We start from the raw sequence: 27,863 nt of genomic DNA, 5'->3' as shown, positions 1-27,863 counted from the left end.
AGCCCCTACACTACAATGCAACCATGTTGGCTGGGATAAGGACTTGCCTTACCCATAAGGTCCAGTATGCAAGTGCAACCACAGTGCCCAATTAAACATGACCAAAAGCTCTGAGAAAGTCTGTCACAACTCATATACCAGGGAGTAACTGAGCCCTTTGCATCTCCCATGAATAACTCTTTGTTCCCAGTAGCTAAGCTGGATCATTGTTACAGAATAGTCTTGGATTATTGACATTTAAACAGCCACAGATGCACATTTGCAATACAAAATACACATAGTATGGCATTAATGAATAATATTGTCCATAAAAACTAATAAAACACAACCCTGGATATTTCAAATGGGTTTTTCTGCCAAAACATGGTGCCTGGAAGAAGGGCTCTAACTGCTTTTTCCGCGCTCAGCTCACGATGCCATTTTGCCAGCTACCTCAAGGGGATAAGAACAGTCCAGGAGGAACATATAACTCAAATTATGCACAACTCAAAAAACCTCTATGCAATTTAATTCACACAGATTTCTCCAGTAGACACTAGACACCAGAACACACACAAATTCTCAGATCACTACAGACTGACATGCTTGCAGCATGATACTTACACACACATGTAAATAAAACAAATTTGGCCATTCTGATAATACTGAGTGCCATGGGCTTCACTTACGTTACATTCAATGAAAGTGACAAAGTGATGATTAATATTCTGAGGCAGAAATGTGTTTGTTTGCATCCACTGAAAACTTCTGACTGCAGTTCAGATGGCTGGCATATAGGAAAGACCATTGGTTTAAAAGAAACACATCTTTGTTGTTACTCCCATTCCAACTTTAGAGGCTGTCACAAAGGCTAGCATTCCAAACGCAAAAGCCTTACTTCCCAGATGGATACAAAGGGCCACTCCCTTGACTGCCACTGAAGTAGATGATGTTTTCGACCCTACTCTAAAAAATAAAGAAGTTCTCCTGTATGAACAAGAATACCCTATGCCCATTAACGTTTTGCCTCTTGATCTGTACAAATATATTATATATACTGATGGTTCAGCTCAGACATCTATAGGCACCAAGGACCAATACTCCATCCTTGCACAGCTGTATGTGGAGTTATGAGGGACAGAGAGTTTCAGCCTCAACAAACACTTGCGCAATCCCTGGGGGATTGCACTGCACGTCTGACTGAATTTAAAGCTTTAATTCTGGCACTGGTGAATATGGATCCCAAATTCCCCACTCTTGTAGTGTGTGATTTGCATTACTGTAGGAGGCTGGCCTGGCTTGTAGTGGGTACCAAGGGGTACTTACACCTTGCACCAGGTCCAGGTATCCCTTATTAGTGTAGAGGGGTGTCTAGCAGCTTAGGCTGATAGAAAAGGTAGCTTAGCAGAGCAGCTTAGGCTGAACTAGGAGACGAGTGAAGCTCCTACAGTACCACTAGTGTCATATGCACAATATCATAAGAAAACACAATACACAGATATACTAAAAATAAAGGTACTTTATTTTTATGACAATATGCCAAAGTATTTCAGTGAGTACCCTCAGTATGAGGATAGCAAATATACACAAGATATATGTACACAATACCAAAATATGCAGTAATAGCAATAGAAAACAGTGCAAACATTGTATAGTCACAATAGAATTCAATGGGGGCACATAGGGAGAGGGGCAACACAAACCATATACTCTAGAAGTGGAATGCGAACCACGAATGGACCCCAAACCTATGTGCCCTTGTAGAGGGTCGCTGGGGCTGTAAGAAAACAGTGAGGGTTAGAAAAATAGCCCACCCCAAGACCCTGAAAAGTGGGTGCAAAGTGCATCTAAGTTCCCCAAAGAGCACAGAAGTAGTGATAGGGGAATTCTGCAAGGAAGACCAACACCAGCAATGCGACAATGATGGATTTCCTGACGAGAGTACCTGTGGAACAAGGGGACCAAGTCCAAAAGTCACAATCAAGTCGGGAGTGGGCAGATGCCCAGGAAATGCCAGCTGTGGGTGCAAAGAAGCTGCCACCGGATGGTAGAAGCTGTGGATTCTGCAAGAATGACAAGGGCTAGAAACTTCCCCTTTGGAGGATGGATGTCCCACGTCGTGAAAAAGCTTGCAGAGGTGTTTCCGTGCAGAAAGACCACAAACAAGCCTTGCTAGCTGCAAGGGTTGCAGTTACGGTTTTTGGATGCTGCTGTGGCCCAGGAGGGCCCAGGAAGTCGCCAATTGCGTGAGGAGACAGAGGGGGCGTCCAGCAAGACAAAGAGCCCACTCAGAAGCAAGCAGCACTCGCAGAAGTGCCGGAACAGGCACTACAAAGAAGAGTGAACCGGAGCTCACCCAAAGTCACAAAGGGAGGTCCCACGACGCCGGAGGACAACTCAGGAGGTCGTGCACTGCAGGTTAGAGTGCCGGGGACCCAGACTTGGCTGTGCACAAAGGAAATCCTGGAAGAGTGCACAAGAGCCGGAGCAGCTGCAAATCACGCGGTTCCCAGCAATGCAGTCTAGCGTGGGGAGGCAAGGACTTACCTCCACCAAACTTGGACTGAAGAGTCACTGGACTGTGGTAGTCACTTGGACAGAGTTGCTGAGTTCAAGGGACCTCGCTCGTCGTGCTGAGAGGAGACCCAGAGGACCGGTGATGCAGTTCTTTGGTGCCTGCGGTTGCAGGGGGAAGATTCCGTCAACCCACGGGAGATTTCTTCGGAGCTTCTAGTGCAGAGAGGAGGCAGACTACCCCCACAGCATGCACTACCAGGAAAACAGTTGAGAAGGCGGCCGGATCAGCGTTACAAGGTCGCAGTAGTCGTCTTTGCTACTTTGTTGCAGTTTTGCAGGCTTCCAGTGCAGTCAGCGGTCGATTCCTTGGCAGAAGGTGAAGAGAGAGATGCAGAGGAAATCTGATGAGCTCTTGCATTCGTTATCTAAAGAATTCCCCAAAGCAGAGACCCTAAATAGCCAGAAAAGGAGGTTTGGCTACTTAGGAGAGAGGATAGGCTAGCAACACCTGGAGGAGCCTATCAGAAGGAGTCTCTGACGTCACCTGCTGTCACTGGCCACTCAGAGCAGTCCAGTGTGCCAGCAGCACCTCTGTTTCCAAGATGGCAGAGGTCTGGAGCACACTGGAGGGGCTCTGGGCACCTCCCAGGGGAGGTGCAGGTCAGGGGAGTGGTCACTCCCCTTTCCTTTGTCCAGTTTCTCGCCAGAGCAGGGCTGGGGGATCCCTGAACTGGTGCAGACTGGCTTATGCAGAGATGGGCACCATTTGTGCCCATCAAAGCATTTCCAGAGGCTGGGGGATGCTACTCCTCCCCAGCCCTGACACCTTTTTCCAAAGGGAGAGGGTGTAACACCCTCTCTCTGAGGAAGTCCTTTGTTCTGCCTTCCTGGGCCAAGCCTGGCTGGACCCCAGGAGGGCAGAAACCTGTCTGAGGGGTTGGCAGCAGCTGCAGTGAAACCCCGGGAGAGGTAGTTTGGCAGTACCCGGGTCTGAGCTAGAGACTGGGGGGATCATGGAATTGTCTCCCCAATGCCAGAATGGCATTGGGGTGACAATTCCATGATCTTAGACATGTTACATGGCCATGTTCGGAGTTACCATTGTGACGCTATACATATGTCGTGACATATGTATAGTGCACACGTGTAATGGTGTCCCCGCACTCACAAAGTCCGGGGAATTTGCCCTGAACAATGTGGGGGCACCTTGGCTAGTGCCAGGGTGCCCACACACTAAGTAACTTAGCACCCAACCTTTACTAGGTAAAGGTTAGACATATAGGTGACTTATAAGTTACTTAAGTGCAGTGGTAAATGGCTGTGAAATAACGTGGACGTTATTTCACTCAGGCTGCAATGGCAGGTCTGTGTAAGAATTGTCAGAGCTCCCTATGGGTGGCAAAAGAAATGTTGCAGCCCATAGGGATCTCCTGGAACCCCAATACCCTGGGTACCTCAGTACCATATACTAGGGAATTATAAGGGTGTTCCAGTATGCCAATGTAAATTGGTGAAATTGGTCACTAGCCTGCTAGTGACAATTTGGAAAGAAATGAGAGAGCATAACCACTGAGGTTCTGGATAGCAGAGCCTCAGTGAGACAGTTAGTCATAACACAGGTAACACATACAGGGCACACTTATGAGCACTGGGGCCCTGGTTGGCAGGGTCCCAGTGACACATACAACTAAAACAACATATATACAGTGAAATATGGGGGTAACATGCCAGGCAAGATGGTACTTTCCTACACAACCACCCCCCCCAAACGAAGGACAATAAGACCTGATGAGTCTTCATTGTCTAAGTGGAAATATCTGGAGAGTCCATCTGCATTGGAGTGGGTACTCCCAGGTCTATGTTCCACTGTATAGTCCATTCCCTGTAGAGATATGGACCACCTCAACAATTTAGGGTTTTCACCTTTCATTTGTTTTAGCCAAAGTAGAGGTTTGTGGTCTGTCTGAACAATGAAGTGAGTGCCAAACAGGTATGGCCTCAACTTCTTCAGTGCCCAGACCACAGCAAAGGCCTCCCTCTCTATGGCAGACCAACGCTTTTCTCTAGGGGTCAACCTCCTGCTGATAAAAGCAACAGGTTGATCCTGGCCCTCAGAATTAAGTTGTGATAAGACTGCCCCTACCCCTAATTCAGATGCATTAGTTTGGACAATTAATTTTTTGGAGTAACAGGGGCTTTTCAGGACAGGTGCAGAGCACATGGCCTGCTTCAGCTCCTCAAAAGCTTTTTGACAGTTTGCTGTCCATAATACCTTTTTAGGCATTTTCTTAGATGTGAGGTCATTAAGAGGGGCTGCAATGGAGCCATAGTTCTTTATGAACCTCCTATAGTACCCAGTGAGGCCTAAGAAGGCTCTCACTTGAGTCTGAGTTGTAGGGGGAACCCAATCTATAATAGTTTGGATTTTCCCCTGAAGTGGTGCAATCTGTTCTCCACCTACCAGGTGTCCCAGGTAAACCACTTTACCCTGCCCTATCTGGCACTTTGAAGCCTTGATAGTGAGGCCTGCCTTTTGAAGGGCCTCCAAAACTTTCCATAGGTGGACCAGGTGATCATCCCAGCTGGAGCTAAAGACAGCTATATCATCTAGATATGCTGCACTAAAAGCTTCCAGCCCTTGCAGGACTGTGTTCACCAACCTTTGAAAAGTGGCAGGTGCATTTTCCAAACCAAAGGGCATTACTGTGAATTGGTAGTGCCCTCCAATGGTGGAAAATGCTGTTTTTGCTTTTGCATCCTCTGATAACTTGATCTGCCAATACCCTGCAGTCAAATCAATGGTGCTTAGATACTTGGCAGATGCCAGTGTATCTATTAGCTCATCTGCCCTGGGTATAGGGTGAGCATCAGTTTTAGTTACCTGGTTGAGACCTCTGTAGTCAACACAAAATCTCATTTCCCTTTTACCATCTTTGGAATGAGGTTTTGGTACAAGTACCACAGGAGAGGCCCATGGACTTTCAGAGTGCTCAACCACTCCCAGTTCAAGCATTTTCTGAACCTCTTGTTTTATGCAGTCCCTGACATGGTCAGGCTGCCTATAGATCTTACTTTTGACAGGCAAGCTGTCTCCAGTATCTATAGTGTGCTCACACCAAGAAGTGGTGCCTGGCACAGTAGAAAAGAGTTCAGAAAACTGACCCAGGAGATTTATGCAGTGGTCTTTCTGCTCAGCAGTAAGACAATCTGCTAACACTACACCTTCCACTAGAGCATCTTGTTCTGTGGAAGAGAAGAGATCAGGGAGAGGGTCACTCTCTTCTTCCTGTCCTTCATCTGTTGCCATGAGCAGGGTGAGATCAGCCCTGTCATAGTAGGGTTTCAGGCGATTGACATGGAGCACCCTAAGGGGACTCCTGGCAGTGCCTAAGTCAACTAAGTAGGTGACTTCACCCTTTTTCTCAACAATAATGTGGGGTCCACTCCATTTGTCTTGGAGTGCTCTTGGGGCCACAGGCTACAAGACCCACACTTTCTGCCCTGGTTGGTTCTGAATCAGAACAGCCTTCTGGTCATGCCATTGCTTTTGGAGCTCTTGGCTGGCCTGAAGGTTTTTGCTGGCCTTTTTCATGTACTCAGCCATCCTAGATCTTAGGCCAAGTACATATTCCACTATGTCTTGCTTAGGAGCTTTTAAAGGTTGTTCCCAACCCTCTTTTACAAGTGTTAGATGACCTCTTACAGGGTGTCCAAATAGGAGTTCAAAGGGGCTGAAGCCCACTCCTTTCTGGGGTACCTCCCTGTAAGCAAAAAGGAGGCAAGGTAACAGGACATCCCATCTCCTCCGGAGTTTTTCAGGGAGTCCCATTATCATTCCTTTGAGAGTTTTATTAAACCTCTCAACCAGTCCATTTGTTTGTGGATGATAGGGTGTGGTGAACTTGTATGTCACACCACATTCCTTCCACAGGCCTTTAAGTAAGCAGACATGAAATTGCTTCCCCTGTCTGATACCACCTCTTTTGGGAAGCCCACCCTGGAAAAGATTCCCAGGAGGGCCTTTGCCACTGCAGGAGCTGTAGTGGTCCTTAGAGGAATTGCTTCAGGATATCTGGTGGCATGGTCCACTACCACCAAGATAAACCTATTGCCTGAAGCAGTAGGAGGGCCAAGGGGGCCAACTATGTCAACCCCTACCCTTTCAAAGGGAACCCCAACCACAGGCAGTGGAATAAGGGGTGCCTTTGGAGTGCCACCTGTTTTGCCACTGGCTTGACAGGTTTCACAGGACTTACAAAATTCCTTTGTGTCCTCTGACATTCTAGGCAAATGAAACAAGGGTACAAGCCTGTCCCAAGTTTTCATTTGCCCTAAATGTCCAGCTAAGGGAATGTCGTGGGCTAGAGTTAGGAGGAACTTTCTGTATTGCTGAGGAATCACCAATCTCCTGGCAGCTCCAGGTTTTGGATCCCTTGCTTCAGTATACAAGAGGTTGTCCTCCCAGTAAACTCTGTGAGAGTCACTGACATCCCCATTTGCTTGTTTGACAGCTTGCTGTCTTAGACCCTCTAGTGTGGGACAGGTATGCTGTGCCACACTCAGCTCCTCCCTGGCAGGCCCCCCTTCACCCAAAAGCTCAGCAGTGTCTGCTTCCAGCTCCTCTGGTGTAGGTTCTGCACAGGGTGGAAATTCTTCTTCCTCAGAAGTTGAATCCACTGTAGAGGGAGGGATAGTAGGTAGTGTTTTACCTTTCCTAACCCTAGCTTTAGGGAGCACTTGGTCCATTCTTCCAGGATCCAAGTCACCCTGTCCTTTTTGCTTTTTGGCCTGAGCCCTAGTCAAAGCAAAAATATGCACTGGAATGCCCAGCATTGCTGCATGAGACTCCAACTCCACTTCTGCCCAAGCTGATGTCTCTAAATCGTTCCCTAGTAGACAGTCTACAGGTAAATCTGAGGCAACCACAACTTTCTTTGGACCAGTAACCCTCCCCCAGTTGAGATTCACAACTGCCATGGGGTGGCTAAGAGTGTTGTTATGACGTCAGTCACTTGGTACTGGTGACCAAGTAGGTGTTGTTCAGGGTGGACCAGTTTCTCTATTACCATTGTAACACTGGCACCTGTGTCCCTGTAGGCCTGAACCTCAACACCATTTATTAGGGGTAGTTGCTTGTACTTATCCATATTAAGGGGACAAGCAACCAAGGTGGCCAAATCAATGGCACCCTCAGAGACTAACACAGCCTCTGTGGTCTCCCTAACAAGACCAACCCCAACTAAATTACCAAAAGTGAGCCCAGCTACTCCCTTGGATTGGCTATTAGTAGGTTTGCTCCCACCACCACTGCTATTACTAGGGGCACTAGGTGTAGCAGCAGGGGTTGTAGTGGTAGGAGGCTTGGTGCTTTTCTTTGGGCAACTGGGATCAGTTGTCCAATGGCCTTTTATTTTACATAAATAGCACCATGGTTTATTTTCTTTATTTTGATTTGAAGAGGATTTGGGCCCACCACCCCCACCAGATTGTTTTTGTGGGCCTGATGAAGACTCATTTTTAGATTTGTCCCCACCCTTGTCAGAAGACTTACCATCCTTCTTCTTGCCATCCTTGTCACCCCCTGTATGAACATTTCTGTTCACCCTTGTTCTGACCCATTTGTCTGCCTTCTTTCCCAATTCTTGGGGAGAGGTCAGATCAGAGTCTACCAGGTACTGGTGTAACAAATCAGACACACAATTATTAAGAATATGCTCTCTCAGGATTAAGTTATACAGGCTTTCATAGTCAGAAACTTTACTGCCATGTAACCACCCCTCCAAGGCCTTCACTGAATGGTCAACAAAGTCTACCCAGTCTTGTGAAGACTCCTTTTTGGTTTCTCTGAACTTGATCCTGTACTGTTCAGTGGTTAAGCCATAACCATCAAGGAGTGCATTCTTAAGAACTGTAAAATCATTGGCATCACTTTCCTTAAGAGTAAGGAGCCTATCCCTACCCTTTCCACTGAAAGATAGCCATAGGATAGCAGCCCACTGCCTTTGAGGGACCCCCTGTACATTACAGGCCCTCTCAAGTACAGCAAACCACTTGTTAATATCATCCCCCTCCTTGTAAGGGGGAACTATCTTGTGCAGATTCCTAGAATCATGCTCTTTTACAGGAATACTATCTGTAATACTGCTGCTGCCACCATGGGGTCCTAACCCCAACCTCTGTCTTTCTTTTTCTAAGTCAAATGCTTGTCTATCTAAATCCAGCTGTTGCTTCTTGAGCTTCAGTCTGGATTCTTCCACTCTCAATCTATTGAGTTCCCTTTCTAACACTCTGTCTTCAGGGTGGGTGGGTTGGGAATGCCTTGACACAGAAGAATGGTGAGAATGAACAGAGGGAGACCTGTCCCTAACAGATGGAACTCTAACAACCTGGCTTACAGAAGTAACACTCCTACTGTGATGAGAACTCACATTAGTACCAGCCATGCTAGGTGGCCTGCTAAGGGGCAGGTTGGGAAGGTTCCCTTCTAAATCCTTTACTGGGGGTGCCCCAGAATCAGAGTGGGAACCATCAGCTAATCTCTCACCAGAAGTGCCAACTTTGGTCTTATCTTGTTCAATGAGCATATTAACTAAAAGTTCTCTTGAGGGATTCTTCCCTACCCCTAAACCTCTTTCAATGCAGAGACTCCTTGCTCCTTTCCAGCTAAGGTGATCATAAGCAAGTTTGGTCAGATCAACAGTTTGACCTGTGCCAGACATTATAAAAAAGGTTTAAGGGACAGAAAAAGAAAGAAAAAGTTTCAGAACTTTTTAAAGAACAGAAAAAAATCTTTTAAAACTTTTTAAGAACTTTTTGAAAGTTTTAGAGGTACTTTTCAGCACTTAGCAAAAGAGTAAGAGAAGAAAAGCAAAACTTTTTGGTTAGGTGTACATACACTGAACTTGTTTTGTATATTTTTCTCTTATGAAAAGTACAGAATGACAAAGTGGTAAGTAGTTGCAAGTACTTATCCCACCGCTGCACAACCAATGTAGGAGGCTGGCCTGGCTTGTAGTGGGTACCAAGGGGTACTTACACCTTGCACCAGGTCCAGGTATCCCTTATTAGTGTAGAGGGGTGTCTAGCAGCTTAGGCTGATAGAAAAGGTAGCTTAGCAGAGCAGCTTAGGCTGAACTAGGAGACAAGTGAAGCTCCTACAGTACCACTAGTGTCATATGCACAATATCATAAGAAAACACAATACACAGATATACTAAAAATAAAGGTACTTTATTTTTATGACAATATGCCAAAGTATTTCAGTGAGCACCCTCAGTATGAGGATAGCAAATATACATAAGATATATGTACACAATACCAAAATATGCAGTAATAGCAATAGAAAACCGTGCAAACAATGTATAGTCACAATAGAATGCAATCGGGGCACATAGGGAGAGGGGCAACACAAACCATATACTCTAGAAGTGGAATGCGAACCACGAATGGACCCCAAACCTATGTGACCTTGTAGAGGGTCGCTGGGGCTGTAAGAAAACAGTGAGGGTTAGAAAAATAGCCCACCCCAAGACCCTGAAAAGTGGATGCAAAGTGTAACTATGTTCCCCAAAGAGCACAGAAGTAGTGATAGGGGAATTCTGCAAGGAAGACCAACACCAGCAATGCAACAATGATGGATTTCCTGACGAGAGTACCTGTGGAACAAGGGGACCAAGTCCAAAAGTCACGATCAAGTCGGGAGTGGGCAGATGCCCAGGAAATGCCAGCTGTGGGTGCAAAGAAGCTGCCACCGGATGGTAGAAGCTGTGGATTCTGCAAGAATGACAAGGGCTAGAAACTTCCTGTGATCGGGCGGACCCGAACACATCCTCGGCACTGGCAGACACCGGCGTGTCGGATAGTCCCGACACGTCACTTCCGCGTTCCCACATTTACGTGGGAACGCTCCCTGACCATGGACAGCGTTGCCTGGTTGCCGGGGAGACACAAGAAGGCTTCCGGGCCGCGGCGGTGAAAAGGGGGTGTGGCCCCGATATCGGAGAAGGAGAAGGAGCGGGAGGAGAGACGCCGAGAAACGGAACCCGAATAGAGGAACTGACGAGCATCGCCGATACCCTGAACAAGGACGTGCCGGAGGGAAAAGAGACTGTCGACGGAGGAGACCAGCTGACAGAATGCCCAGGAGCCGGCCACGACCCAGGAGGGTCGTGGCTTGCTAAGGTACGGTCTTTGTGGGATAATAGAGGAAATACACAGGTTAAGAGGGCACTGGGGAAGGGACCTGGAAAGGAGTAAGGGAGGGCTGGGAAGGGACGGTAAAGAGCACGTATACCGGCACAAGGGAATCATAACACGTGCACTCTAAGGCTATTATTTACGTTGCCCCAACACGCTACCAGCACAACCCCACCCCTTTCTCCCCTTCCCCTTTAGTTTTATAAGATCCAAACCCAGACGTAATTCCCCACTTACCGTAGCGTTTTTCCTTCTTTTCCCGGTAAACCCCGCGGGAGCCATACGGGAGACCGAGGAGCCACCAAAGAAGAAAGAAGAATAAGACCTAATGAGAAGATTAGAAGAAGCTACCCAGAGACCTTAAAACCCTGTAAACAGAAGGAAAGACAATTTAAACCCAAACTCTTAAATAAACCACTTACCTGAGCACCATACCCTTTCTCCGTTGCTTTTATACCGTTCAGCCTGCCACACTTCCCCTTTGGAGGATGGATGTCCCACGTCGTGAAGAAGCTTGCAGAGGTGTTTCCATGCAGAACGACCGCAAACAAGCCTTGCTAGCTGCAAGGGTCGCGGTTAGGGTTTTTGGATGCTGCTGTGGCCCAGGAGGGACCAGGATGTCGCCAATTGCGTGAGGAGACAGAGGGGGCGTCCAGCAAGATAAAGAGCCCAGTCAGAAGCAAGCAGCACCCGCAGAAGTGCCGGAACAGGCACTACAAAGAAGAGTGAACCGGAGCTCACCCGAAGTCACAAAGGGAGGTCCCACGACGCCGGAGGACAACTCAGGAGGTCGTGCACTGCAGGTTAGAGTGCCGGGACCCAGGCTTGGCTGTGCACAAAGGAAATCCTGGAAGAGTGCACAGGAGCCGGAGCAGCTGCAAATCACGCGGTTCCCAGCAATGCAGTCTAGCGTGGGGAGGCAAGGACTTACCTCCACCAAACTTGGACTGAAGAGTCACTGGACTGTGGGAGTCACTTGGACAGAGTTGCTGAGTTCAAGGGACCTCGCTCGTCGTGCTGAGAGGAGACCCAGAGGACCGGTGATGCAGTTCTTTTGTGCCTGCGGTTGCAGGGGGAAGATTCCGTCGACCCATGGGAGATTTCTTCGGAGCTTCTAGTGCAGAGAGGAGGCAGACTACCCCCACAGCATGCACCACCAGGAAAACAGTCAAGAAGGCGGCCGGATCAGCGTTACAAGGTCGCAGTAGTCGTCTTTGCTACTTTGTTGCAGTTTTGAAGGCTTCCAGTGCAGTCAGCGGTCGATTCCTTGGCAGAAGGTGAAGAGACAGATGCAGAGGAACTCTGATGAGCTCTTGCATTCGTTATCTAAAGAATTCCCCAAAGCAGAGACCCTAAATAGCCAGAAAAGGAGGTTTGGCTACTTAGGAGAGAGGATAGGCTAGCAACACCTGGAGGAGCCTATCAGAAGGAGTCTCTGACGTCACTTGCTGGCACTGTCCACTCAGAGCAGTCCAGTGTGCCAGCAGCACCTCTGTTTCCAAGATGGCAGAGGTCTGGAGCACACTGGAGGGGCTCTGGGCTCCTCCCAGGGGAGGTGCAGGTCAGAGGAGTGGTCACTCCCCTTTCCTTTGTCCAGTTTCGCGCCAGAGCAGGTCTGGGGGATCCCTGAACCGGTGCAGACTGGCTTATGCAGAGATGGGCACCCTTTGTGCCCATCAAAGCATTTCCAGAGGCTGGGGGAGGCTACTCCTCCCCAGCCCTGACAACTTTTTCCAAAGGGAGAGGTTGTAACACCCTCTCTCTGAGGAAGTCCTTTGTTCTGACTTCCTGGGCCAAACCTGGCTGGACCCCAGGAGGGCAGAAACCTGTCTGAGGGGTTGGCAGCAGCAGCAGCTGCAGTGAAACCCCGGGAGAAGTAGTTTGGCAGTACCCGGGTCTGAGCTAGAGACTCGGGGGATCATGGAATTGTCTCCTCAATGCCAGAAAGGCATTGGGGTGACAATTCCATGATCTTAGACATGTTACATGGCCATGTTCGGAGTTACCATTGTGACGCTATACATATGTCGTGACATATGTATAGTGCACGTGTGTAATGGTGTCCCCGCACTCACAAAGTCCGGGGAATTTGCCCTCAACAATGTGGGGGCACCTTGGCTAGTGCCAGGGTGCCCACACACTAAGTAACTTAGCACCCAACCTTTACCAGGTAAAGGTTAGACATATAGGTGACTTATAAGTTACTTAAGTGCAGTGGTAAATGGCTGTGAAATAACATGGACGTTATTTCACTCAGGCTGCAATGGCAGGCCTGTGTAAGAATTGTCAGAGCTCCCTATGGGTGGCAAAAGAAATGCTGCAGCCCATAGGGATCTCCTGGAACCCCAATACTTTGGGTACCTCAGTACCATATACTAGGGAATTATAAGGGTGTTCCAGTATGCCAATGTAAATTGGTGAAATTGGTCACTAGCCTGTTAGTGACAATTTGGAAAGAAATGAGAGAGCATAACCACTGAGGTTCTGGATAGCAGAGCCTCAGTGAGACAGTTAGTCATAACACAGGTAACACATACAGGCATACAGGGCACACTTATGAGCACTGGGGCCCTGGCTGGCAGGGTCCCAGTGACACATACAACTAAAACAACATATATACAGTGAAATATGGGGGTAACATGCCAGGCAAGATGGTACTTTCCTACAATTACTGTGTCTAGTCTTTTAATGACAAGTCACATTATTGGTGCCTAAATGGATTCAGAGATTCTAAAGGAAATACTATCAAGCATAAAGTGCTTTGAGGAAAAGTGGCAGAACTTAAAGATAGTCTGCCACAGGCTCATGTAATACATACACTGAGTCACCAACATGTTGGAGTATACGTTGTAGGGAATTTACAGGCTGATGAAGCTGCCAAATCTGCAGTTAATACTTCTACTGTAGCTGTGATTACTTGTTCCCGCACAAGGTTGGATGAAGACATCATGACTGCTGTTAACGTTTCAAGCAATGGCACCACATTACTAAAAGCATAACCAGCTAAATATTCCTACCTCTTTAGTGCCCAAAACATTCCTTATACAACCATTCTGGGGCTGGGTGATCAGGTGATCCCCATCAAAGACCACAGGCTAGAATTAATTAGAGCTGCACATGAGGTGTTGCATCTGCCCATGTTGGTGTGGCGGCCAGAGTTTCTCTGCTAAAAAAATGCTATTGGTGGTACAGTCTGTACAAACAGACAAAGCAGTATGTCCTTAGCTGTGACATCTACCAACAAATTGAAGGTTCCACCATCATGCGCCCACCACAGATATATATCTAGACTACTGCGGCCCCCTAAATTCAGATGTTGCATTTAATTATATTCTATTTGCTGTAGATTCTTGCTCCAGATTTCTCTCGGTATGGCCTGAGCATTTGGCTAATGCTTGCACTGTTATTAAAGATTTGCACGTCTTTATTGGGACATATGCAGTAGCTGCATTCCACTAGGATCAGGGCCCTGGTTTTGTCTCAAAAGTGTACAGGGACACCATGGAACCGTGGGTGTGGATGTGCATTATATATCATCATGAGGGAATTTTGATAGTGGAGAGGAAAATCTGAGACTTAAAGCTACCATTAACAGCCAGAGTATTAGGTTCAGGTTGCAGTTGGGTCCACAACCTTTGTGAAGTCCAGAGGGCATTAAATAATCTGCCTCAAAGATCTTTGGGAGGCCGAACCCCATATCAAGTCCAGTTTGGCATCAAGATGTATGTCCCAGATCTTGATGGTCCTAGTGCAGGGGCAGCAGACACAACTTTTGACATTAATGAACATCTCACTGTCTTACACGAACTCCAACACTTCTGAGATGCGCGTTCTACAATGCATGCTGCCACTGAAGAAGCCACTAATACCTAGTGGCTATATTCCAAAAGTTGGAGATCTCATTCGAAAAAAGACTGAGGTGAAGAATAAATTTGGCCCATCATACCATGCACCGGTGCCAGTCCTTGGAATTCAAGGTACCAGAACTGTGATTTTGCCACTGCTCGCTGGTTGTAAAGACAAACACTCTGTCTCCATTGATCAAGTAAAATTGCATCATGTGACTAATCCTACACAGTAGGCCCTGAGGACTCCTGGGTAGTTCCCTAACACCTCTCGCTACTAAACAGGAAAGATCTCTTCAAGCATTAAACATCACCAACATTGTTTCTCCCAGGTTGGGGGTGTCGGAGAATGAGCTTTTGTTGATTTTGTCACATCTGAAATCACCCTACCTTCAGCAGGGTAGGCAAATCTTTTGGGGGCAAGATGTGCCTTCAGAAGCGAGTGTTCCCAAATCTCTCCAAACCCTGCAATGATCAAGCAAACATATATATTCTTTTTTAGAATCACTATAGACTCCGGGGGAAAAGGGAATGGGAAAAGAGAGATAACCAAGCAGCAGGTTCTTCTTCTAACCTCCCTATCACTCTGGCTCACATATATGGTCTCCGTAATCTAGTTGTGAAAACAAAATCATGTTTTTTAATGCCTCCCCCAAAGACACAAACTATCTAAATTTTAAAAGTCAACATCTCTATGCTTCTATATATAACCTTACCCCAACTTTCCTTAGTCTCCAATTGGAAAAGAATGCCTTCCACTAAATTCAATGTCCTATAACTTGAGGCTCCCTAAAAGGGAAGAACAGCAGGATTATTTAGCATAAAGCTTATAATATATCCTTATCTGTCCAACATTTTCTCAATTTGAACTTTTTTGAGAGTCCTTTAGTATACCATGAATAAATCCATTTTTCACAAACCGACGTCAACAAAAATCCGAAGAGAGCTTCAACCAAAGTTCATTCAATAGTTCATGTAATTTAAATGTAGCATGTCTCTAGTACAAAGTTTTTGTTTGTCTTTTATAATCTTTTTCTGTACAGCTATATGCATGTATACATTAAAGTCCATTCATGTCTATTTCTTCCTCAAAGAATATCCAACCCTCTGAAGGTGACAAGACTGAGAGGAAGATCACCTACCATCCGCGTAGAACACTACAAGTTCATTCAGAACAGTAAGTTTATATATTATATATATATATATATTTATATTTATATGTATATAATAATATCTCTATATATATATATATTTATTGTAATGACATGCATCTTACGAGATCTGTTGAATAATTTGCTGTTGTTCAAAATTTCTTGTTTAAGTGTTTCTTCCACAACCCTAAATACTTGCTACCGCTTGTAATTACATATAGAAGAACACCTTCACAAGAAAATCAGGTATGTGGGTCCCAAATTATTCAAATAGGTTTTGTAGAACAATAAACGATCTCTGAGCCCACTTCTCCAGAATCACAAGAGTAAACAAATCCAGGTCAGCAGTCACACATACCATAATCTGAAAAAACTATACATGAATGTGCCAAAAGTATTCAAGTTAAATGCTGCACACAAAAATCTCCATATCAAACACTCCCTCGATTGCTGGCATACGTTGGCTCACGAGCGCTTCTTAACTTGCCTTGTGAGCCATACTGTGAGGCTCAGAAGAGGGCGGGGCCACCAGCAGGAGTCTTCTCAACACTAGACCGCTTTCTCTCTGGCTGCCAGCGGGACACGCTGGAAGCCATTTCGGCAGTGACACTTCCCTGATAACGGGACGTACAGCAGCAACTGCCACAGATTCCAGTCACAGCTGCAAATACAGAAAATACACAGGACATAAGTCTACAACTTTCCACTAATTCGCAAAGTAACAGAGTTGATTATGATGAACCACGTTTTGAGGTGTCTACCAGTTTTCTTTCACCTGCTGAGGCTCTTGTTTTCACACAAACTTCTTCTGGGTACCTTGTCCATATTGATGACTTCGCTTCTGATTCTTCTACCACTTCACGTTATGGTATTTGTAAATTTCTAAACTGGCTGAAACACACTTATCTGATCCATCCAGGGTTCTATTTGTAGATTAACTTGCTTTATATGCTTTATATGCTCTATTCTTGGGGATTGGATTTGTGACTGTTTTCTTCTTGCTTAGAAATGAGCAGACCTGCTGTAGAACTGGTAGCTGAGGCACAAAGAGGCCTGTGCCTTGTGAACATTTCTGCTGTTCCAGTTCTGGATGGAATTGTTTGAGATAAGGTGCCCTATGAAATCTTTGGTCCTACAGAATCTGTTCAATTTCCATATATTTTTTAAGTTGCTATGGATGATGTTATAACACTAGGGGGGTCATTTCGACCTCAGCGGTATTTTGACAAGACTGCCGAGGGACCGCCGTGCTGAAGACCGCCAGTGGTGGCGGTTTTACGCTCTGCGTATTATGACTGCTGGCAGCCCTCCATCCTTTTCCGGACGGAGAGCCGCCAGCAGCCATACTGGCGGTTGGCGGGGAAGTGGAGGTTGCTCCACCTCCACGTCAACAGAACACCGCCCAACGAATCATGTTGTGTGATTCGGCGTGGTGGTGTTCTGTTGACGGTGTGGTGGCGGCGGAGGAGCCCCCATGGATCTTGTCCCCTCCCGGAGGATCAACAGACCAGGTAAGTTGATCGTCCGTTAGGGGAAGGGTGTGGGGGGGTGTTGTGTGTTGTGTGCGTGCATGGGGGTGTGCGTGTGTGTATGTAGAGTGGGTGTGTGAGTGCGTGTATGCATGCGGGGGTGTTGTGTGTTTGGAAATGAGTGCGTGTCTGTCTGTATGTATGTCTGTATGGATGTGTGCGTGTATGTCTGAATGTGGGTGTGTGCGTATGACTGTGTGTGTGGCTGTTGGTATGTATGTTGGTGTGTGTGCAGGTATGTGTGTTGGTGGTGCCTGCGTGCGTGTCGGGTGTGAATGTGTAATGTACTGTTGGGGTAGGGGTGGGGAGGGGAGTCCTGCCACCTTTGGGGGTGGCAGGGGTGGTGGGGGGTGTAGGGGAAGGTCTCGGGTTGGGGGTGGAATTCCTTGGCACTGATAGTGCTCACCACCATGGATTTCATGGTGGTTTCAAACCCCATGAAATCCATGGCGGTCAGCCGGGTCATGATACCGCCGGCGGTATTGTGACGACCGCCAGGCTGGAGACCCAAGTCTCCAGCCCAGCGGTCGTCTCCACCCTGGCGGTCGGATCGGAGAAGTGGCAGATGACCATGGCGGTACCCGCCATGGTCATGATTCCAAAAATTTACTGCCAGCCTGTTGGCGGTAAGACCGCTGCTTCTCCGCCCACCGCCAGGGTTGTAATGAGGCCCTAGGTGTTGTGTCTGATGACTGGGACGTAATTACAGTTTCTTCAATGCTTTTTGAGCTTGAATATTATACTGTATTTGAAAGTGAGTCTATGTATATGAACTCAGCCAATCATGGTGAAATGTTTTATTATCATCACCATCATTACCTACATAGAGCTAGTACTCCATGTACAATTGTCTTATTAATTTAAAAGGAGGGATGGAAACAATTGATTTGAAATCAGTTGCTGATTATAAAGAAAAGACTTAGGAATTCAACTGTAATAAAATATTATAGTTTAGCTCTGACACAACCATGCCTGCTGCCAGAGCCAACAGCCGAGGTAAAAAGAAGGTCAGATCATACAGCAGCTGTTTAGAGCAAGAAAAATAAAATGTTGCTTTTCTTTCTTCTACTCTATTTTTCTAGCTTAGAGGAACCAGTAGAAAGAACATGTTTATTTTTTGAACTCCTTAGATATTTATAGAAAAGTTAAAATCTTTCTGCATGTTTCTACACACTGAGAAGTACTGCAGCTTTTTTTTGTAAACTGACTTGTATTAAACTGTTTCTGATATCTTTCATCAACAAATATTTAATAGGTTTTACACATTTTTAATTTTGCACTAGAGGTTCTATTTTATTCTTTGTGTTTGCAAACATGCTGCCTCTTTCAAATGAAGGAGCTACACACCAAGGTTTCAAGTGGTTTGTGGGAAAGATGACAATGTAACTATGTATTATATAAGATAAAGTACTCCTTGTTGTGCTGCTCACCTACACCTACCTAAATATCTAACTTGTGCTTCCAGTTCATAAGCCTGGAGAAAGCTTAGGGCCATATGTAGCAAAGTTTTGCGAGTCGCAAATGGGCCGAATCGCTATTTGCGACCCTGCAAAATCCAAAATGGGATGCAAAAATCCCATTTCCGAACACCAAATAGCAATGCGACCTAGCACCGACTCGAAAAAATTGCGACCTGATTTTGCGACCCGCAATCTGGAAGTTGCAAATTGCGAGTCGCAAACCATATGCAAAAGCCAGTCGCAAATTGCGACTAGTCGCAAAAAGCCAGTTTTGCACACCCAGATTACCACTGATCCATAGCAGGTGGTAACCAGAACCAAAGTATAAAAGGAGACCCAGAAGGCATCTGGGTGACTCAAAATGGCTGAACTGTACGTGATTGCAAGGAGGAGGAGAGTCAAGGCTGCCCAGCAGAGGAGGAGGAGTCAGAGACAGGAGAAGATATACCGAACCAGGCAGACACTATTTCAACAAACTGAGGTGGAGATTTATGACAAATATAGACTGAGCAGTGCTGTTATCTTAGAGATTATTGAACTTCTGAAACCTCAGCTTGAACGACAGACAATGCGCGGCAGCGCCATCCCCACACATGTGCTAGTGCTATGCTCACTGCACCTCTTGGCCTCAGGTAGCTATCAGGGGGTGATTGCAGTTGCAGGTGGGGTATCCCAAAGTGCACTCTCACAATTCTTCAGAAGTTTCCTAGATATCATACTCGCACATATGTCCAGATATATGTACCTTCCCAGGAATGAGGCAGAAATGAACAGCAACAAGTTGGACTTCTACAGAATTGCCAACTTCCCCCATGTAATAGGGTGCGTGGATGGGACACATATACAAATTTGCCCACCTACAAATCTGGAATATGTGTTCTGCAATAGGAAATGTGCCCACTCACTAAACATCCACGTGGTATGTGACGCCCATAATGTCATTACTGGCATTGTAGCTAAATATCCAGGGAGTACACATGACTCATACATATTCAGGCACAGTGGGATTCACCAACGCCTAGAACATGGGGAGTTTGGAGACGGATATCTATTAGGTATTGGTGACTACACTCTGAAGCCTTACATACAGGTCACTGTGTAACCCTGTGATGCCCTGCTAAATTTGCCTTTTTTTGTCAAGCAGGTGACAGTGCATATTCCCTGAGACCATGGATACTCACCCCATACCTAACACCTGGCAATCAGAACGAGAGGCGCTATAACATTGCACATCGGCGGACCAGAACTGTAGTCGAGAGGAACTTTGGCTTGTTAGAGGCAAGATTCCGATGCCTCCACAAAAGTGGAGGTGCACACCAGTATGCCCCAGAAACAGCATGCAAGATAGTTGCCGCCTGTGCCATCCTACACAACATTGCCACCAGACGTGGGCTACATCTCACCGCTGAAGACACAGACACTGAGGATGAGGAGCAAGAGCTACCACACCGACAGCCTGGGGATAGAAGCATTGCAAATGAGGGCAGACAGACACATTGCAACCCAATACTTTGGCAGGTACGTGGCAACCGTGAGCACACTCACTAGTGTCAGACACACATAGCCCAGTTGTGTAGTGAAACAAACAAAACCTTTTTATTGCTAAACTATAATGTCATTAGAAATATGCAGTATGCAACAGTCTGGTATTGGAAACAGTCAAATAAGACACATTAATTGCATGTGCCTCAGTACTAGGACATGTCAGTGGCTCATAGCCTCCTCCGACTGTGGCCACCATGGCTCACTCCAGGTGGGTCCCCTGAGCCCTGCTGTGTACTGCTACTCCCCAGCACACGCGCATCAGTGGCAGACATACTGCTGATTGTAGAGCCCTCCTCGCGGTCCTGCGGGGTATCCCCTGTGCCCCTTGCAGCCTGTCTGGTCTCCATTATGTCAACTGCATGGCTGATGCTGCCAAGTCCCCGTGCCACATCACCAGCAAAATGACCCAGTTCGACCTGCAGGCTGACAGTGCGCCTTGATTGGCAGGTGGTGTTCGTAGCCAAGCGCCCAATGGATGCTGCAAGTCTGTCTAACCGGGCTGCAGTGTTGCGCTCCCTGCGCCGTACCTGTGCCCTGTCAGCCACCAGTTCCCTGACCAATAAGTCGATGGACTGTGTCAGGTTCCCCAGATGTGTGTTCATAGTTTGGAACTGATTGTCCACATTAGCCAGCCCATGGGTCATAGTGGTCTGCAGTCTTGTTAGGTTCCTGTTAATTGACCTCAACTGTCTGTTTTGCAGGCACTGACCCTGTACTAAGGATGCCTCAAGTCCCGCAAACTCAACATCTGCAACATCCTCACTGTGCACAGACTGCACTCTGCGGCAACGTCTGCGCACTGCACCTGCTGCTGGCTGTGTGTGCCTCTCCGTAAGCCATGGCCCTGGTGCTACCACTGCTGCCTCCATATCCAGCGCAGGATCTTCCATGGACTCTGGTGGCATTTCCATGGGTGGTGGTGTCCTGCTGTGCCCTGCTGTGTCAGTGGCAGCCTCCTCCTGTGGGTCTGGCCCATGTTCCTCTCCCTGCACGTGTTCGCTGATGGGGGGGCCTTGTGGGAGACCTGTGGGACATAGGGGATACACTGTCAGTCTCGCACATCTGTTTTTTGCCTCATAATAAACATTTGCCTATATTTGGACTACTGTACTACATTGCCCATAATGCACTATTCTAGAGGTTGATAGACTGGAATGGAGCTAGTCTGGAAGTGCCTGCTGCTGTGTACTGGGATTGTGTGTATGGTGCATTTGTGGGTGTCAAAGCATATATCATGGTACTCACTTTTTGATGTTCCAGGCTCCGAACTGTCCACATCTCCTATGCCCAGTACAGTCTCTGGCTCCAGTGTTGTCTCCACCATGGTTTCCAGGGCTGTAGGTGGTGGAACAGTGGATGGTCCTCCTCCAGTGCCCTTCATCTCCCTCATGCGCTCCGCAACCCTCTCCTTGGTCCTGGAATGAAGGTCATACCACCTTTTCCTAATTTCATCCAGGGTGCGGTGGCTTACCCCATTGGCATTAATTTTGTCCTGGATGTCTTGCCATTTTTTTTTTTTGTGTCAGGGACACTCATTGCTGCCTTGCCAAAGAGTTGGTCATGGTGCAGGCAGCACCACTCAGTAAGTACCTCCAACTCCTTGTCAGAGAACTTTATTTTTCTCTTTCTGCCAGCACTGGGTGACTTCTTCTCCATTGTTGCTGCAGTTCCTCTCACCTAGGTGTGGCAATTTGGAATGGCGAGTCTTTTTCGCATTTGTTTTGCGAGTCGGTAATAGCGATTCGCATGGAGTCCCTATTTCCGAGTCGCAATTTTTTTCCTACCTACATCTGGCCCTTAGCATGGACTGAAACTCCCTTGTGATCACAGTGGGTACTGGGACCCAACACTGACTCCATCCAGTGTATGCTGTAGTACATATTCCCCTGCAAAATGAGCTGCATCCTGTGCAGATAATTAGGCGTTGAAAAAACTTTCTTTTTTGCTGTATATAGAGGGTCCAATGAGAACCATTTACTTGTCACCCCTGGAAAAAAGGCTGTCTGCCCAGGGAAAGACTTGCACACTTCAGAGACTGTCATACTCCCTGTTTCACCTAGACCATCATTTGGAGGGTCACCTTCCCTTCAGACCCTTCAATTTCCACCTGTTGCAGGACTCTCATTCCCAGTCTGCCCTCACCCTTATGTTAATGGTAGATGTCATGGATACAGCTGTATGCAGCTGATAGAACACTTTAGAGCCCGAGAATTTTATGGCCATCTATTCTCCACTTTCTCTTTTCACTGCTGTTAGGCTTCTTAGTAGGTGCCTTATAATCTCAGTGCATCATTGATTGTAGTATCTGTTATAATTGCCATTTCTTTCTAGTCCCGCATAGGAGCTTTGCTGGCCCACCAGGATGGAACTATCGTGCCCTCGAGAGAACAGATACACTGCTAGGTGACTATTACATCCCGCTGGGTTCTCATTCCTGACTTTCCTCTCTCAAATGAGTAATGAAAAATTGTTACCCATGCAAGTCTCCGACCCATGCCATAGATACCCTATGGTTTTCTTTACGATATGGGCCAAATGTTGGTGAAAGACTTAGAAAGCCTGCCTTTTTTCCTTTGCAGGTGGTTATTAAAAGAAAATATTATTTTGCCCATTTATTACCATATCTAATTTGCTATGCAATGTTCCCGAAAAGAAATCAGTTTGCTCTTCATGCAAACAATACTCTCCAATTCTAATTCCAGCCCCAGAATTCCTTTCAGCCCTACCCATTTCTCTTTCCCTGCAATTAACTTTAACTACCCACCCTTTTTAGCCCAAAGTCACACACCTGGAACTGCAGAGACTCTCTAGAGCCACAATGGGTTTCCTTCATGGTACCTCGTAGGCAGGCGTCTGATCCAGAATTTCCGGCACCGTCCTTTTACACACCCTGCTCAGCTAGTTTGTTCTTTCCCTGGTGTTTTCTCGCTCCTCTCTTCTTCTCTTCTGTGCCTATCCCATCAGACTCAGAGGTTTCTGGTCCCCCAGTCATTCCACCAAGTTTTCCACCGGAGTCTGTTAAGGGCTTCAGAACTGTTCCTAGCAATTTTACGTCAGGACCAAAGGCTACTGATTATGCTTCTCTTCCTTTACTACTCATAAACTGCAGCCAATCACATTACAAGGAATATCTTTCAATTACATTAAACTACACTTCTCATGAATTTGTGTTCTCCATAGACACCCACCACCAGTCAGGGCCCACCAGACCCTATAAGACCTGCTGCTGGCCTAGTCCATCCTCTTCCTGAGCAGCTGGACCAAAGTTGAGGTCAAGCTTTTCCCTATACGCGGCCGTGCTCCGGAAAGCTCCAGACTTCCCCTGTTTGCTGCATGTGTTATTCTTACCAGTTTTCTCCCAGGTTTTTGTAGCTTGAGACTGTGGTCTCCTCAGGCCCTTGGTGTAGAGTGCGAGTGGCGGAGAAAAAGTACACATGATCGCCCGCTTCAGGAGCAGCACGCTATTCCCTTTTAGTGACTGCTGCAGCGCATACCTGGAAACCCATACTCTTTCAAAATGACAGAATAGTAACAGAGACAGAGCATCAGCTCCTTTCTTTCCCACTGTGAGCATGTGATTCCTATAAAGATCAGTTCCTCCCATGCCCGATGGTGCTGTAGAAAACATTCAAGGGCACTGCCTAAAGGACTCCAGGTTGCTCCCTCCATGTTTTAACTACCAGCCTATTAATCTGATTGACCTGATAGAGGCTGCCCCCCATTCTTCTTCTGAAGAGTCAGATTCCCATGCTCTGCACCACCATGGCACACTTCCGCCCAAAAAATATGAAAATTATAAGGAGTATGGTGAGACCAGATTATGGAGCAGCTTTAGATACTTCCATCCAGAAATCAGTGAATAGGGTGCTAGTATTTACACTGCTCCCCTTCACACAACCTTTGAAGTGCCACTCTCGGAGGGACCTTGGGACTGAATTTCAAGCTACTCCCCCTTTCCTTGAGGTAAAATTAGCAGAACACCCTGCCCCTCTCAAAAAGGGGGTGCCAAATGGCTGCTGTCTGAGGCCCGTGAGAAAAGATCTAATTCAGTATTATTGGATCATGGATATGGGGCCACTGAGTTACCAGGACCCTCTTGGTCTCCCCCAAGAGATGACTCTTTTACAGATGATTCTTCCTTGCACTTCTCTAAATTGGATGCATCTCAGGATGACCCACAGCGTCTAAGCACAAGAGGCAAACTTGTCATCCGGATGACACTTCAGCATGCTTTCTGACAGCATGCTAGATTTACAACCGGAGGATATTATTTACCCATATTCAGCAGAAGGGTCCCCTAGCCCAGATGTAGCTGACTATGTCCAAAAGCAATTATGCAAAGGCTTTGAAAGGGAAGTACGTGCAAAACTGTGAACTGTGTGTCCCAGACCATACCTACTGGGGAAGGATAGGAATAGTTTGAATCTCGATCCCAACATGTCAATTTGTATGGGGAAATTCTCCAAGGATCCTAAAAAGGGAATAAACAGCAATTAGTGTGGCTGCCTGGACTAACTGCTCGACTTCTCAGGCCCACTTATTAAGATCCTTGAGATGGTGGTCCAAGCCAAATGCACTAATTTCTTCATTAATCCAGAGGTTTTGCTGGTGTGGACCCAAAGAACGATTTGTCTTCTCAGCAATGCTAACTGCACCATTTTTTCTGAAAGGCACAGAACTCTACTCATGTGTATTGATCCTAAGCTGATGGAGCTATCTTTGTCTGAAGCGGGCCCGTTAGTCAATGGCCTTCTTTTTGTAGAGCAATTTGTTAAGGATCTCAGTAAATATGTAGCGACATTCTCCATATTAGACAAAGCCCAGACGTCTCTTAAAAAAAATTTCAACAGTCGCCCTTTTTGCCAGGGCTGGATGTTTCGGAAGTCAGGTATCAGGCCGTGCTTTCTATCAGACCTTCCCCAGATGCTTTAACCACAGAGGAAGAGGTTCCTGATATAAAAAATGGGAGAAGAACCTTCTACCCATCCAGAGCCAGAGGAGCTTGTGGTCGATTTCAGAGGCAATCCTAACTCAAAGGAACCGAACCACAGCCTCCTTTGCAGGTAGGAATTATCCCTTACTCAGAGGAGGTATTGGAAGGCCGGATCAGACATTTCATGTGCAACTGACAAATACTTTCACATGATACATGGGTAATGGAAATGGTACGAAGTTTTTAAAAAAAATGCAGTTCTACAATTCTCCCACTCAGGACTCCCATCCACCTCCTCTCCATTTTTCCAAATCAGAAAGTAAATTTATAAGTACTGAGATCCAAAAACTTCTTTACAAGGAGGCATTTTTCCCTTGTCTCTTTGTGCAGACAAAAGGGGGAGGTTTTCATTTAGTTCTCAATCTTAGGTCATTCAAATGCATGGGCTGTTTATCCCAACTTCAAGATGGAGATTATCCATCTTCTAAGAGACCTGTTACAAGAAAAAGATTGGATGGCAACTCTAGACCTGTTGGTCCCAATCTTCTCCCCTCACAGGAGATGTCTCCAGTTTCAATGGAGGCAAGGTTGTTTTTTCCTTTTGGTCTCTAATCCCCCCTTGGTGTTTTACCAAGATGTTAAGACCAGTGGTGGAGTATCTCAGACAAAGAGGAGTGAGGTTGACCTATATCACCTCCTTATCAAGGCCCAGGACCGAGACAGAGTTTACCTCCATCTCTCTTGGATGATACATTTTCTCCAGGAGTTGGGGTTCATTATCAACTTTGAAAATGGATTCTGACTCCTCAGAACATAGTTCCTGAGTTTTCATATGGAGTCAGTACTAGCCCAACTCATGCTCCTGAATGCCAAGATACAGCCTTCAAGAAAGAAATGAAATGAGCATTGTCTTCTCAGACAATCTCGTTGAAAGTACTAGTTAGAATTGTAGGTCTCCTAGCCTCTTCCATCCAGACAATTTCCCCAGAATCCCCAGAATCCTTAATCTCCAGAAGGGATTGTCCTATTCAGAGCAGATCGCTCTTTTACAGGAAGCCAAAACAGAGCTGTTATGGCGGCTCGACCATATAGACACTTGTAACGGCAAGGCCATTTTCGCCAAGGTTCTGGATGTAGTCATAGAGTCAGATGCCAGCAGCTGTGGTTGGGGGACAAGATGCGTCGCGATATCATCGGGGGAATTCGGAACTTCAGCTCCATATGAACTGTCTGAAGCTTTTAGAGGGGTATTTTGTGATCAAGACACTCCCCTCAAAGAATGAAATACTGTAACCTCTTACCTATGGGCAACAGTTCTGCCATGCAGTACATCAACAGACTGGGGGGACTCAGTCACAACTCATGGTGGAGATTGCCAGACACTTTTGGCACTCCTGCCGACAACAGCAGATATCAGTAATGGCAGAGTGCATTCCAGGTCCAGCGAATGCAGATGCTCACTGGAATTGTTGATTCCTACAAGACCTCAGTGACTGGAAGTTACATCCAGAGATCTTTCCATTCCTCAATTAGCTATGGGGCCCATGTTCATGATAACCCTGAGGGTTCTATATCAGGTATGGTGCCAACAAGCATAGCTAGTCTTGGTAACCATTCTCTGGAGGTCTCAGCCACCATTTCCAGTGTTACTGAAGATCTTTTGTGAGACACCGGTGAGTATTGTGAGGTTCCAGGACCTTCTCACCAATTCAATGGGCCTTTCATGTCTGTTAATAATGTCTGGTCAGTTGTCCCTGGTGGACTGAAGAATTTCGGGAGACAACAGTAAATACCTGGCATTTCAAAACAGACTCCTTTCTTCCTCTCCCAATCATGGGCTTCCAGTACACATAAGAGATATGCCTCAGGATGAAGATGGGTTAGCTGCTGCCACAAAAAGAGTGTGGATCCCGTGGGGCAAAACATGCAGTTGATTGTTCATTTTCTGTCGCATCTTACCTCACAGGTTTAGCCTATAGATCTGTGAACAACTTCTATTTGGTCATCTCAGCAGGTCATCCCCATATAGATAGACTGGTTATATAGCATCCATTAATTTGCAAGCTTCTTAGAGGAATACGGATAGTTCAACTGCTCAAACCCAGGTATTTGGTGTTGTGGGATGTTCATCTGGTACTCAGGTTCTTAAGATCATGCTCCGCAAATGAATACCTTTCCAGAAAACAACTATAGTCCAAATTGACGGTTGACTTATGTCTTGTTTCGAGAAGGCATGTCTCTGGGGTGACCTCTTGAATCTTTAACCATACTAAAATGAATTCTCATTGTGTGTTATCCAGCCTTTCCTAACAATCATAGTTGTTGTGCAGTTCAATCTCTAAAAGGACTGTACATGTGAACACAGACAAAGCCCTAGTGGCCAATTGCTTATTGCCCTGCAAAAAACATTACAACCAGTCTCTTTAGCAACCTTGTATAGGTGGGCTAAATGGCCGTTGTCTTAAGCAGGGATTGAGGTGTCCATCTTTAGAGCGCACTCAGTTACAGGTGCTATGCATTGAAAGCATATTCTGTGGGTCTGAGATTAGAAGATAATATGACAACAGTGGACTGGTGATTCAACCTTAGATATTCTATCATAAACCAAATGTGTATGTAGCCTCAATGGTGGTGGCACAGCTTTGAAGAAGCATGATCAGAAGTCTCCAATCCTGACACAGAGTAAAGGTTTTTCAAGCTGACGCGTC

This window comes from Pleurodeles waltl, chromosome 1_1 (genome assembly GCF_031143425.1).
Source record: "Pleurodeles waltl isolate 20211129_DDA chromosome 1_1, aPleWal1.hap1.20221129, whole genome shotgun sequence".
NCBI classification, from domain to species: Eukaryota; Metazoa; Chordata; class Amphibia; order Caudata; family Salamandridae; genus Pleurodeles; species Pleurodeles waltl.
Note: the sequence above shows the minus strand (reverse complement) of the source record.